This window comes from Mastigoproctus giganteus, chromosome 11, assembly GCF_048544385.1.
Source record: "Mastigoproctus giganteus isolate SK-2022 chromosome 11, ASM4854438v1, whole genome shotgun sequence".
Classification (NCBI taxonomy): domain Eukaryota; kingdom Metazoa; phylum Arthropoda; class Arachnida; order Uropygi; family Thelyphonidae; genus Mastigoproctus; species Mastigoproctus giganteus.
The window spans coordinates 145,507,328-145,519,877 of NC_143585.1; the positions used below are offsets into that span (position 1 = coordinate 145,507,328).

At 38.4% G+C, this 12,550-nt stretch overlaps 1 protein-coding gene across 3 annotated transcripts in view; it reads right to left on the minus strand.

The window, feature by feature from the left end:
* The window catches only part of LOC150078498 (tRNA:m(4)X modification enzyme TRM13 homolog), a 376,145-nt gene that overhangs the window by 259,097 nt on the left and 104,498 nt on the right, over positions 1 to 12,550 (minus strand). The gene's annotated exons all lie outside the window — the stretch shown is intronic.

Sequence of the window (12,550 nt, forward strand, 5' to 3'; positions counted from 1 at the left end):
TGTACAAAAATTTGAATATTAAATATTTTAACTGACATTTGCGCATATTTTCAGTACCATTTATTATTGATTAGGAAATATCCTATGGAACAGACTGCAACTCACAAATACATATGTTACCTTATGGGAATACGGCACTCACTTCACTAGCACTGATTCACTTAGTGCACTGTTTTTCAGGAACAAATCATCAGCGTTAGTGGGGGGTCACCTGTAGTTGCAAATAGCTCGTATGAGAGTTCAAACCACGTAGGTTGGCAATAGATAGTTAAATTTATTATCTATTATAACTACTTGGAATTTACAAATTTAACATCACAGCTTAATACGAATAACTTAAATGTGATAGGAGATACGGAATTCATACAATGTAAACTTGGTAGGAGATACAGAATACATATATCGTAAGCTCAATGCAGAAATATATATGTACTGTATTACTGTATTTGGATATAAGTCCAGTGTAGTATTTTTAAGAGTATTGAAACTGAATCAAAATCGTGCCTCAGACCAGAGCAGTAAAGCAAAATGCTGAAGGTTGTGGGAGTGCTGTGGCTCGGGAGAGAACTGTGTTGGGGGTTGTCCTCTGAATTACAGACTTTTGAAATGTACTGCTTGTTTGATGTTTGTGGATATCAGGAACAGGACATGATATTGCCAAAGATGTGTGTGTGTGTGTGTTATGGAGGTTTAATGGCGCATAAGCTGCTGAGGCTATAGTGCGCCTTAGGAGGAGTGTAAGGAATTTAGGTGCAAACTCAGCATTATGGGCTTCTATGAAAGGCTTGAAGAACAGGTTGGAGGCCCTTGAAGGAATAAAATTGGGGGCCCATCAAACTCTCAGCTGCTCACATCAATGCCAGACCTTGTACTAGATCATCAGGCAACAGCAGCAATCCCCAAGGCAGAATGCACTGGTCCCACGAATTAGTTGTTGGTGGTGACTATTGTTAGGAAAATGGGAAATATACATTGTTCAAAAAGGATAGGTCAAACAGGACCAGGATATGTGTGCCAGAGGCAAAAGTTGATGATTTTGTAGGACAGATATCATCTTTTAAGGGCACAAAAGGTGATATTGTTGTACACATTGGCACTAATGACATTAAGAGAAGGAGATCTGCAGAATTACTTAGCAGGTACAGGTCAATGTTGAAAAAAAAAAAGTTGCAAGTTAGGTTACATTTTTTAAAGTGTCTGCAATTCTGCCCAGACACGATAGGAGGGAGTACATGATGAGAACCTTGTCAATCAATTTGGCCCTGGAGAGACTGCAAGGCTCATGGGGTAGAATTTTTCACAGCCTGGTCTGTGTGTTAAAAAGACAGACTGCTTCTACAAGAATGGGATACTTAAATAGAAAGGGTGCAAGAATATGTGCTGATGCTATCGAGGCAGTGTTAGTGTGTCAGAAAACTGATAGCTTGGGGATGCACAAACTAATAGATTAATAATGGCTGCAAGCAGAGATGAAAGTGATTCTTGCCCTGCTGCTATTTGAATGAGCAGCAGTCTGGGAAGCAAGGGTGGTAGGGATTTTTAGAACTGCTGGGAGTCAACATGGAACAAATAAATACATGAGCTGTCTTCGGGTAGTAAAAACAGGTGCATATATACTTCCATGTTCGCCAATGCTAGGAGTATATAAATAAATTTGATGAATTTGAAGTGCTGGTCAAGACATTAAAGGCAGATATTGTTGAGATAACAGAGATGTGGTGCCATAAGGATATAAGGAATCCAGAATTTGGGGAGTAGATTAGCCTTTTCTTTTATTAATGGCCTTATATCAGCATGTTTTGGTCTCGAATCAACTTCACCCAGTTAAAATCGGCTTAATTTACATCTTCATACAGGCATAATTTCGCATGCTTCTGACTGTGTCCCATTTCCAAAAACAGTTTGGAAATGGAAACAGTTTTTCAGAATGGGTAACACACTACTGGCAGAAATACCAAATTTTAAATCAATTCCTTTTTTTTTTAATACCCCGATCTACTCTATTAAGTAAGCACTTCCACTTTTTCATGCTACACTCAAGGATTTCCTCTGACATTGTAAGCTTACTTTTACAGCAGCAAAAAAAAAAAAAAAAAAAATTTAGGAGCAACTTGTACCTACCATGTAAACAGAGACAGGTGAAATTTATTGAAAGCATGAATGACTTTTTTTTTTTTTGAAACAACAGATGAATTTCTGGGATAGAGGAAAATCATCTGTTTTAATTCTCTCTCCTAATTGTCTAATAGCGTAATTATAGTAGAAAACAGGTTGATCAGACCCAATGTCTGTGTCGGGAATATGCCAATGCCGTGGTTGGATGCATAGATAACAGTTGACCAGCGTGACTTCTCAGAACAGCAGTGTACAGGTTTTACTTCTTTTTTGCCATTGCTAACCCACTGCTCAAAAGCCTCTCCCAAAACCTTCCATCTTTTTCTATCTCTCACCGTGGTTGGCCAGTTTCCTCCAGCAGGGTTTTACCGGAACCGCTAAATTGTAAAATGTTTTAGCTCTTAATTCATGGAATTAATCCCTTTAGCTCTTAAAAGCTAAAAGGATTAATTCTTAATCCTTTTAGTTCGTAATTCGTGCTTTCTACAGCATAAGTCGTACTGCCTGAAGGCCAGAGGTGTGAAGAATGCGTACCTGGGTCTGTCGAAATCAGTTCATTATATGGAAATTTTCTTCGTTATACAGAAACAATTTTCAATGTAATGTCCGAGGGGAAATCAAAACAGTTCATTACATAGAAAAATCCACTGTATATATGGAAGTTCGTTAAAGAGAGGTCCGACTGTATATATACAATAGAGCGTCGATAATCCGAACTAATTGGGACTGGGGTAGTTCAGACTTCCAATTTGTTCGGATTTTCAAACTTATCAAAAATTGGTGGTGACGGGCTCAAACCCCGGTCTAATCAAGAAGCGCGTGCTACGCAGTGCTGCTCCTTTCCACCTGGCTACGGAGGGCCGTGTGTGTGTGTGATGGGGGTTCAATGGCGCCCAAGCTACTGGGGCTATAGCGCGCCTTACAACTTAAATTATCCAAAACTAATTTCTCTTATTATTATTATTTTTTTATCTTTTCACCTTTATTGCGACATTTAACCTTTAAATGCTTAGAAGACTTCTTACATTTCTACATGCTACACATAAGTTCACAAGAAAAAAAAAAAAAAAAATTTAGAAAAAAGCTAAAGCAATAAAATACATAATACGTCATAAATATTTTTAAGACTGCCAGCATAAAGAATAAATGAAGACATACTTGTATGATCTTCATTTATTCTTCAGGAATGCAATTCCCCCCCCCCCCACTTATCTGTATCATGTATGTGATTCGGATAATTCTGAGGGTGCAACAGAAAAAATTACCACATGAAAAATACAACCAAATATTTATAATTTGGCAATAAATTTAAAAAGTATTAAAACAAGATTATATGAATTTCATCTTAACAAGCTTGTGCAACGGCATATCTGCAAAAAGAAATAACACAAGCCCAGAATTGAAATTAATCTTTACAATAAGTAAATTGGAAGTAATAATAATCAGAGAAAGGTTGATGATGGACAAACTTACTGGTGGCAAACTATAGCTACTGTGCAAATTTTTTGTTTTAGAAAAAGTAACTATCAGGCATATGTATTATTTGGTTGTTATTATCAGGCAATCATACTGCAGTAAATGTAACTGTCTACAAAGTAATCTGATCTCCACACATACATTTACCTAAAATTACAAGATGCACATAATTTGCTTATTGCCTGCACACTCAACAACTTGTTTGTTTTGATAAAATGTTCGGCGACTTTACTCTGATGAATAACATAAATTCTTGTTGATGAAAGGTCTTTTAATGGATTTCTGAAAATGAGTAAAAAAATATGCTGAGGTCTTAATGAATTTCTGTGAACAATTTGTGATGGGATATCCAAAAGTTACTGGATTGGTGACCCTGAGCATAAACTGTAAATAGTAGAGTTTTCTGCCACTAGATGCTGCTATGTTAGCATATCTCCCAAGTCAATCTTGTGAATTTGCTTGTGTCAGCCTTTGATCCTCCTTTGTGAATTGGGGTCACATTTGCACATCTCCAGTCTACAGGTACCTCCCCTTAGTCCAAGGAAGCTCTCTTAATTATGGCTAAAGGTTTGCTTACTTCCTTTGCTGACTCCTTTAATATAACTGGATAGATCCCATCCACCCCAGGTGGATTTTTTATGTTTATCTTCAACAATTTCTCCTCCATTTTCCTCTCAGTTATTAAAAAATCATCTATGTCACTTCCAGAGTTCAATTCACCACTGGCAATCCCCTCCCTAAACAACTTCTCATGTGTGAATGTAGATGCAAAATACTCATTTAGTTTGTTAGCCACTAGAGCAGGATCATCAACAGTTCAACCATCGATATCAAGTGGACCAATCTGATTCATCCTCTTCCTTCTAGAGTTTACAAAAGTAAAGAACTCTTTGCCGTTTTTCTTTGCATCCCTTGCCAAAGATTTCTCGTAATCTGCTTTCGCCTGCCTAACCTCCTTTATAACTTGGTTACAGATCAACTTATATCTATCATAGGCTTCTGTGTCATGTGTTAATTTATATGTATCCCATGCATTTTTCTTCTCTGCCATATGTTTCATTAGTTCATCTGACATCAATTTAGGCTAAACCTTGAACAATATTTCTTAGTTGATATGTAAAGCCTAGTGGCTTCAAAGATTGAATGCTTCCCATTTTGAATTTGCTGTTGGTAACATCATCAGTTGGTCCCACTGTATAGAATTTAAATACTGTCTCAGACCATCATAGTAGCCTTTACAAAAGCAATAATCCTTCCCTTTACCCCTGATGGCAGTTGTTACCTCTTTGAGTAAATCCCACTTCAGCACACTGTGATCACTGCCACCTAGTGGTTCCTCTATCTGCAGATTCTTAATGCATGAAGAATCACTACTGATAATCAAATTAAGAGTATTACTCCCTCTAGTTGCCTCCCAAACATGCTGATGTAGAAAACAATCATCCAATAAATCCACAAAAGCCTTGCTAGTGTCTGAGTGACCAACCCACAAATTCCAGTCAATACCCAGGAAATTAAAATCCCCCCATTATAAGCCTCTCTGATTTACTGGCCCACTCTATTTCCCTGTACAGTTTCTTATTACACTCATCAGAGTCATTAGGTCTATAGTCCTATTTTCATTAGGCCTACTGTCAATTTTGATCTCCCAATGCTTATGTCACACCAAACTGACTCGACACTGCACTGTCCAGCGATGTTGACTGGCTTCACTTCCTTGGATTTTATGTGTTTCTTAACTAATAGCATAACCCCTCCTCCCTTCCTATCTGTAGACGTTGTACTCTCCAAATTCCAATAGAAGCAGTGCAAGAATCACTTTCACCTCTGCCAGTGGCTACTATTAATCTATTAGTCCTTGTATCCCCCCCAAGCTAGCAGTTTTCCGACCCACCTAACACTGCCTCGATAGCATCAGCAAATATTCTTGCACCCTTTCTATTTAAGTGTATCCCATCCCTGTAGAAGCAGTCCCTTCTGTTAACAAGTACAGACCAGGCTGAAAAAAATCTACCCCTTGAGCCTTGCACAATCTTTCCAGGGCAGAACTGATCGACAAGGCTTTCATCATATACTCCCTCCTATCGTGTCTGGGCAGAATTGCAGACACTTTCAAATTAACCCAAATTCCCAGTTTTTTTCAACAGTGACCTGTAGTTGTTAAGTAATTCTGCCGGTCTCCTACTCTTAATATCATTAGTGCCAACGTGTACAACTATATCACCTTTTGTGCTCAATAAAATTTCAATTCCAGTACAAAATTATAACCCTAACCTTGTATCCCAACACAGTTATAGCGTTATATATATATTTTCAGTATCAATATTATCTACGAGTTCTGTTTATATAACTTCCGTATCAAGTTATGTAATAATTACATTAATTATGTTTCGTTTGTAATCTAAGTCGTTATATGTATTTAGTTAAAAGTACAATTTAATTGACAATGTAACAGAGTTAATAGATTTTACTGATTAATTGACAATATTATATTATATACTATACTATACTAACACTATCTAGTTCGGGATATAACGTCGTATCGTATAACAATGGCAGCAAGTTATGAACGGTAAATCTATGGACACTTAAGTATTAATTAACTTCCAAATCTCGCTGTCTCAATTCAGAATAAACTAACGATCCTGACTAGGACTATAAGCTACTTATAGAAAATAATGTGATGTAACAATTGGTCAATAAAGCGGCTAAATATGGCTAAAAAACCTCTCATTCAGCGGAGCTGCAACTTGTAACACGTGGATTTGATACCATTACCGATTATTTTATGCAATTACAAGGCCGAGAAAAGAATAAATGCACCAGATTAATCAGAAAATCAAGAGTTCCTGCTGAAAAGGACAACAAAAAATAAAAGGAACAGACAGCTCAATATAATTGCAGAAATTACACTGACAATTTGGAAGGTATTGCAGGGACAACAGAGAATCTATGCTGGCTGGACCAGACATAGATTTAGGGAACATTTCCCTATCCAAAGATTTAACTGCCATAAATATGGTCACACTGGCAGAGACTGCAGTCAGAAAGAACCCATCTGTGGTCACTGTGCAGTAACTGGCAACGATTACAAAAATTAGTTGCAAAAATTAGTCTCAGCAGCCAAAATGTGCTACCTGCATGGCAGCACAACTGACTGACTATGCACATTTATCAGGGATGATAAATGCCCCTGTTATAAAAAAATGGTAAAACTTATAAAATCTAGGACAATTATGGTCCAGATTGAAAACATAAATGTGACTAGGGCTCTAAATCTCATCCAATTGAATTCTCAGAGAGCAAGGGCTGTTGTAGATCAGCTCAAACTCAAAGAGGAAAATAATATCGATATCTTGGTGCTACAGGAGCCTTATGCACATATATGGGTAGGGTTCATGAATACCCAAGAGGCTAGAAAATAATAGAATACACCTCTACAGCAATAGCAGTTAAAAATGCCAAGCTTACAGTCACAAAGGTGGGTCACCTCTGCTCCCCAGTGGCAGTGTGTGCCCATATCAAAAGTGCAGTAGGACAGTTCTATATTATATCTCTTTATGCAAGACCAGGTGAAGACAAACCTTACTATAGATTACTTACAAACAGTTATAAATTTGTTACCTACTGCAAATATCATAGTGTGTGCTGATATCAACTGCTGGTAAGCTATGGCATAGCCATACAGAAGACAGAGCAGGCACACACAATGGCCAGATATTATCAGATTTTATAGCCACTTCACCCTTTCAAGTGATAAATCAACCTAATAACTTACCAGCTTTTAACAGTACTGTGGGAGAGTGACATTGATGTCACTCTTGCCACCAATTCAATTCTGAGGTCAAGCCAGCTTAAACATCAGATCATAGAGCCACCGCTTCAAACTAAACAGGCAATTACAACAACCGAACACTCTTTGTTGGATATCAAACTTAAAAAAAAAAAAAAAAAAAGGCAAACTGGCAGATTTTCAAAGAACATACAGCAGCTGAGCTGTAAAACAGGAAAATGAGTGGTCTAGACCAGGCGGCAACTGTAGCCAGGACGAGCAAGCAGTGATTATGACAAACATTTTAACAAAAACAGCAATCCTGTCTATCCCAAGAAAAAAAAATGAGGAAGCAGACAGTCCCCTGGGGGTGTCATGAACTGACTATACTCGTGAACCAGGTGAGGAAAAATTTTTAAAGAGCCAGAACATCTTGGCCACAAAATGAGGTGGATGCACAGAGATTCCTATAGAATTCTCAGGAATCAGTATACAGTCCTCATAAGAGACAAAAAAAAAAGGAATGCTGGAGGCAGTTGGTGGGAACTACTAGAAACAATAACCCTTGGGAGTTGTCTACAAAATAGTGACCAACAAGCTGCCAAGACAAGATGTCCTAGAAACTACTGTCAAACCCCCAAACCCTGTGCTGGGCTGATTCTGTAAACAACATCCTAGACAGTGTTATTTAGACTGAAACTGGGGATCATTCCCCCACCCAGCTACACATTATAAAAAAAAAAAAAAAAACACTGAATATGACAATGACAATATTGAACCTCTGTTTACTACACAAAACTTAGAAATAGCACTATCTAAAACCAAAAACAATAAATTCCCTGGTTTTGACCGCTTAGATGTTGAGATTATCAAAAAATTTGCTGAAATAGCACCAGACAAATTAATAGCACTATATAATAACTGTATGACAGAAGGTATATTCCTAAAAATATGGAAAAAAGCTGTATTAAGATTAATTCTCAAAGACCTTGAGAAAACCACTACTGATCCCAAATCATATAGACCAATAGTTCTGTATACTACAGAAAATATACAAAATATATAGCAGAAAATATATAGCAGATTAGCTCGATACTACACAGAAGCAGGTTTACATTCCAACAATCAGTATGGTTTTAAGCAGGGCAACTCTACCACCACCTACTGACAGCAGTTAAAAACTCAGAGGAAAAATATATGCTGGCAATCTCTATTGACTTTGCTAGGGCGTTTGACTCACTCTGGTGACCTAGCGTCCTTAGGAGACTCCGCCAGGCAAATGCCCCACAAAACCTCTATAAGATAATAAACAGCTACCTTACAGACAGAAGTGTCTCAGTATGCACAAGGTTCCAGGAATTGACATGCCTGTGAATAAAGGCTACCCACAGGATTAAATCCTTGGCCCTTTCTTCTGGAACATTGTTCTGGATGAATTTCTCGCCTTGGATCTAGGCCCCTGATAACAACCGTGGCATATATTAAAGTTGGGAAAACTTTATCTAACACAATCTATCCAAAAAAGTGGCTGACACAAGGATTTACCTATCACCTTTATTGTTTAATGGTTTCTTGGAATATGCTCTACAAGAATCTACATTCTGTTATGGAATGGGAGTACCAATTAATGACAGATATCTTTTGAGTCTAAATTTTTCCGATAATCAGATTATCATTGCACAAGAAGCTTATGATTTTGAATACATGTTGAGAAAATTGCATCTTACATATGACCAATGGGGCCTCAATATCAATTTTACAAAGACAGAATACCTAAGCACAGCAGAACATCCTGATGAATTGAAAGTTACACAGTCTATACATCTAAAACCTGTTGACTTTTTCAAATATCTTGGATGTAGATTAACTAACGAAGGATTGGGGAAAGAGGAAGTTTACACAAGAATTCATCAAAGTAGGAAGATTCTTAGTGCCCTAAACTCTAATATGGTGGGACAAAAAAAGATATCTCCTGTAGAACTAAAAAACATATCGGACAGTCATTAGTGGAATTGGTACTTTGCTATAGATGTGAGGCGTGGACACTGAAAGAGGGTGAAAAAAGAAACTTAGAGCCCTAGAGATGGACTATCTACATCGGAGTGCTAGGGTTTCTAGGTTAGAGAGGATAACAAATGAGGAAATAAGATGTATACCATGCATATGAATATATTATAGAACGAATAAAAAATAGGAGGTTGAAATGGTTTGGACATCTGCACATAAATGAAGTGAGATGGCCTAAAATTATATATGAGTGGATACCACAAGGGGAAGAGAAGGCAAGGACACCCTAGAAAAACATGGAAGGAAGGTGCACTATCAGCCATGAGAAAGAAAAATTTGAAAGCTGAAGATGCCCAATCTTCAGCTTTCAAAACGGAAAATGGGAACGACAAGGCCGTATTAAATCAAACACAGATAGATAGATATTCTTGCTTATTTAACTTAGCATTAGTATTTAAAATTACATTACACACAATTGCAGCCCCCTGGAATGTGAGAAAAAGATGAATGAGTGAGTGAAAAAAAAAAAAAAAAAATATATATATATAAAACAGAAGAAAAAAGTATAAAAATAGAATGTAGATTATGAAAGAAATAAATGTCTCTCCCCCATTTGCAGTGGGGGAGATTGTTCCCCCCACTGCCAGCTAACATATCCTACTCCCTGGGGCAGGATGACCCATCCTACTGAATTCAACATTTACATGGACCTGACAAAGATCACCGACGGGGACATACTGCAGCTCTGCTGTCGACAAGCCATTTGGCAATCTGAACTGGGTACTCAAACCCAGTTCCCCTTTAAAACCTGATCCCCGGGTGTGTTGGGGGAAGATGGTCTCTAGCTCCACTACTGCCTAGCCCATACTTTGCCTGGTGGGGCTCGTCCCCACTGAACTCTTTGGGGATGCCTACTCTATCTTGCCCATCCTTCTACCTGTTTTCCCTTCAGCCTTCAGTCTCCCCCCCCCCAACTCTGACTAAACCGACCGAATATGCCCTAACAATGCCACCAAATTCTAATCAATGTCTAAATCCAACTGCTTTCTCATAAACCTCTTTTGACCTTTCCAAATTCTAGTGTCCCCCCCTTTTTAATAGGCCGTTGTTAGACCGAGAGTTTTGGATCTCTCAATAATCAGGTGGAATTTATTAACTGACAAGTAGCTAATACAGTGTCTTAGGATATTTTAAATTATTAAAACGATGCTTCTTTAAAACTTTCCGAATGAAATTAAACTCTTCGGTCTACCCAAAATAAACTATTCTATTGTTATAATCGTATCTCAGGAATCTGTAGGATAAAATTATAAAACTATATTCATTTGGAACTTACGTTTAATACAATAAGGGAGCAGAAACTTTGCACAATCCCTCGCCCTAGTTCCCTGTCATTGGCCTCTCACCAACAGAGCGGAAGGAGAGGAGATCATCTCAGTTCCCATGCCCACAATGGTACTAAAAACGGATTTATGGCTTCAGCGGAGACAGGAATGTCCAGTTGATTTCGTGGGACACTTACCAAAAATGGTAGTGTCACTGTAAATGGGCATTCTTGGATGACTTTGTCTTGTGACGTAGAACGAGATAATGTTAGTATATAAGGAGTTCTGGGAGGCACCAAGGGGGAGAGGGAGTTAGAGAGAGAGAGACCTTTTAGCTTTTCCAACAGAGACTGGCAGGAGAGTGGAATGTCTTGTCGTCAAACGTCCAGGGTCCTAACGATGTGAAGGGAAGGTTCTACAGTTGTGGATCACTCCAGCTTTAAGAACGGCCGAGGAGAAGCTGAGACAAAGGAAACATGGCTCAGAAGACCACACCCTAGTTTCTACCAGAGGGAAGGAGGTCTCACAACCTGTCCTGAGGCAAGGGATTTAACTGGTAAGCAGCCCTTATCTCATTTGTGTGAATGTAAACCTAGAACATAACATCATCAGATACCATTTTAATGCTTCCTTCCTAAATATTTAATCTTTGTTAATTTAACAATGAAAGGGAATTTCTCCCATGGTAATTGGTAATTGGTACACAGAATCTTACAGCAAGGTGCTGTGGGAATAAGAAACGGGAGGGAGTGAGCCTGTTCACATCAGAATGGATGTAAGATGGTCTAAAGTGATGAGCACATCAAAAGCACTTTGCCTAAAGTTCTTCTGTTCTATGTTGAAGTGTTTTGTGAATGTTGTAGCTTGTTAAACCAGAGCCAAACAATAAGTCTACTGAAGGAATAGTTCCAGTGATACTAGAATCCAGTATGTTGTAAAGATGTTTTTGCCAATACAATATTGTTGTTATGAACAGAAATCTTGAAGCAATACATACATACCTTTACTTTTACACAAACAACTAGACTGAGTGCAAGTCTGTACACACATTTTCTTTTGTTATAATAAATGTTATTATGTGCTACATAATGTCTCATTCTCCCTGCCCATATTCTCATACACCAGTAGATACAAGTATGAACCAGTAAAGGTAAAAGCGGGAGATTGGGTCGACACTTTGTGTCGCTCAATCTTAAAATCACAACGCGATCCAACGCTGCAGCGATTAAGTGCTAGAACAGCACTTAATTTGCCGAGAGCACGGATTTCGTCCTAGCCCAATGATCATCTCACTTAGAATAATTATCAGAGGAAAAGTAATACGGCCATAAGTCAAGGGGAATAAACGAGAGAGAGAGAGAGAGAGAGAGAGAGAGAGAGAGAGAGAGAGAGAGAGAGAGAGAGAGCCCCTGACACTGAAATCCTCGGAAATTAGGTGGTGGGGCCTGCCAGAGTATTTAAATAATCTATTGGGTGCCTAGTCTGCCTCCTCATGGCAAAGTGTGGGCAATGGTGGGTCCCAATAGAGGCCCAATGGCTAAATGGTCAGAGAAACAACAGAACGTAACACTACACAATGAACAACTCCCCACACACTTTTTAAATCTCTGGCCTCCAGAGTTCTGTGTCACACCTACAAAGAGAATACAATGCGGAGATGGGGGAAAAATCCTGGTGACGTCAAACAACTAACATACTTTACACTTTGTCCAAAGAAAGTGAAGCAAGTCAGGTCCAACATCAAAAGCATGTTAGTGATCTTTTTCAACTGTGAGGGCTGGATTCATCATGAATTTGCACCTCAAGCCAAAACAGTTAACCAGTATTATTACCTGGAGGTTTGAAGCATCTTAGA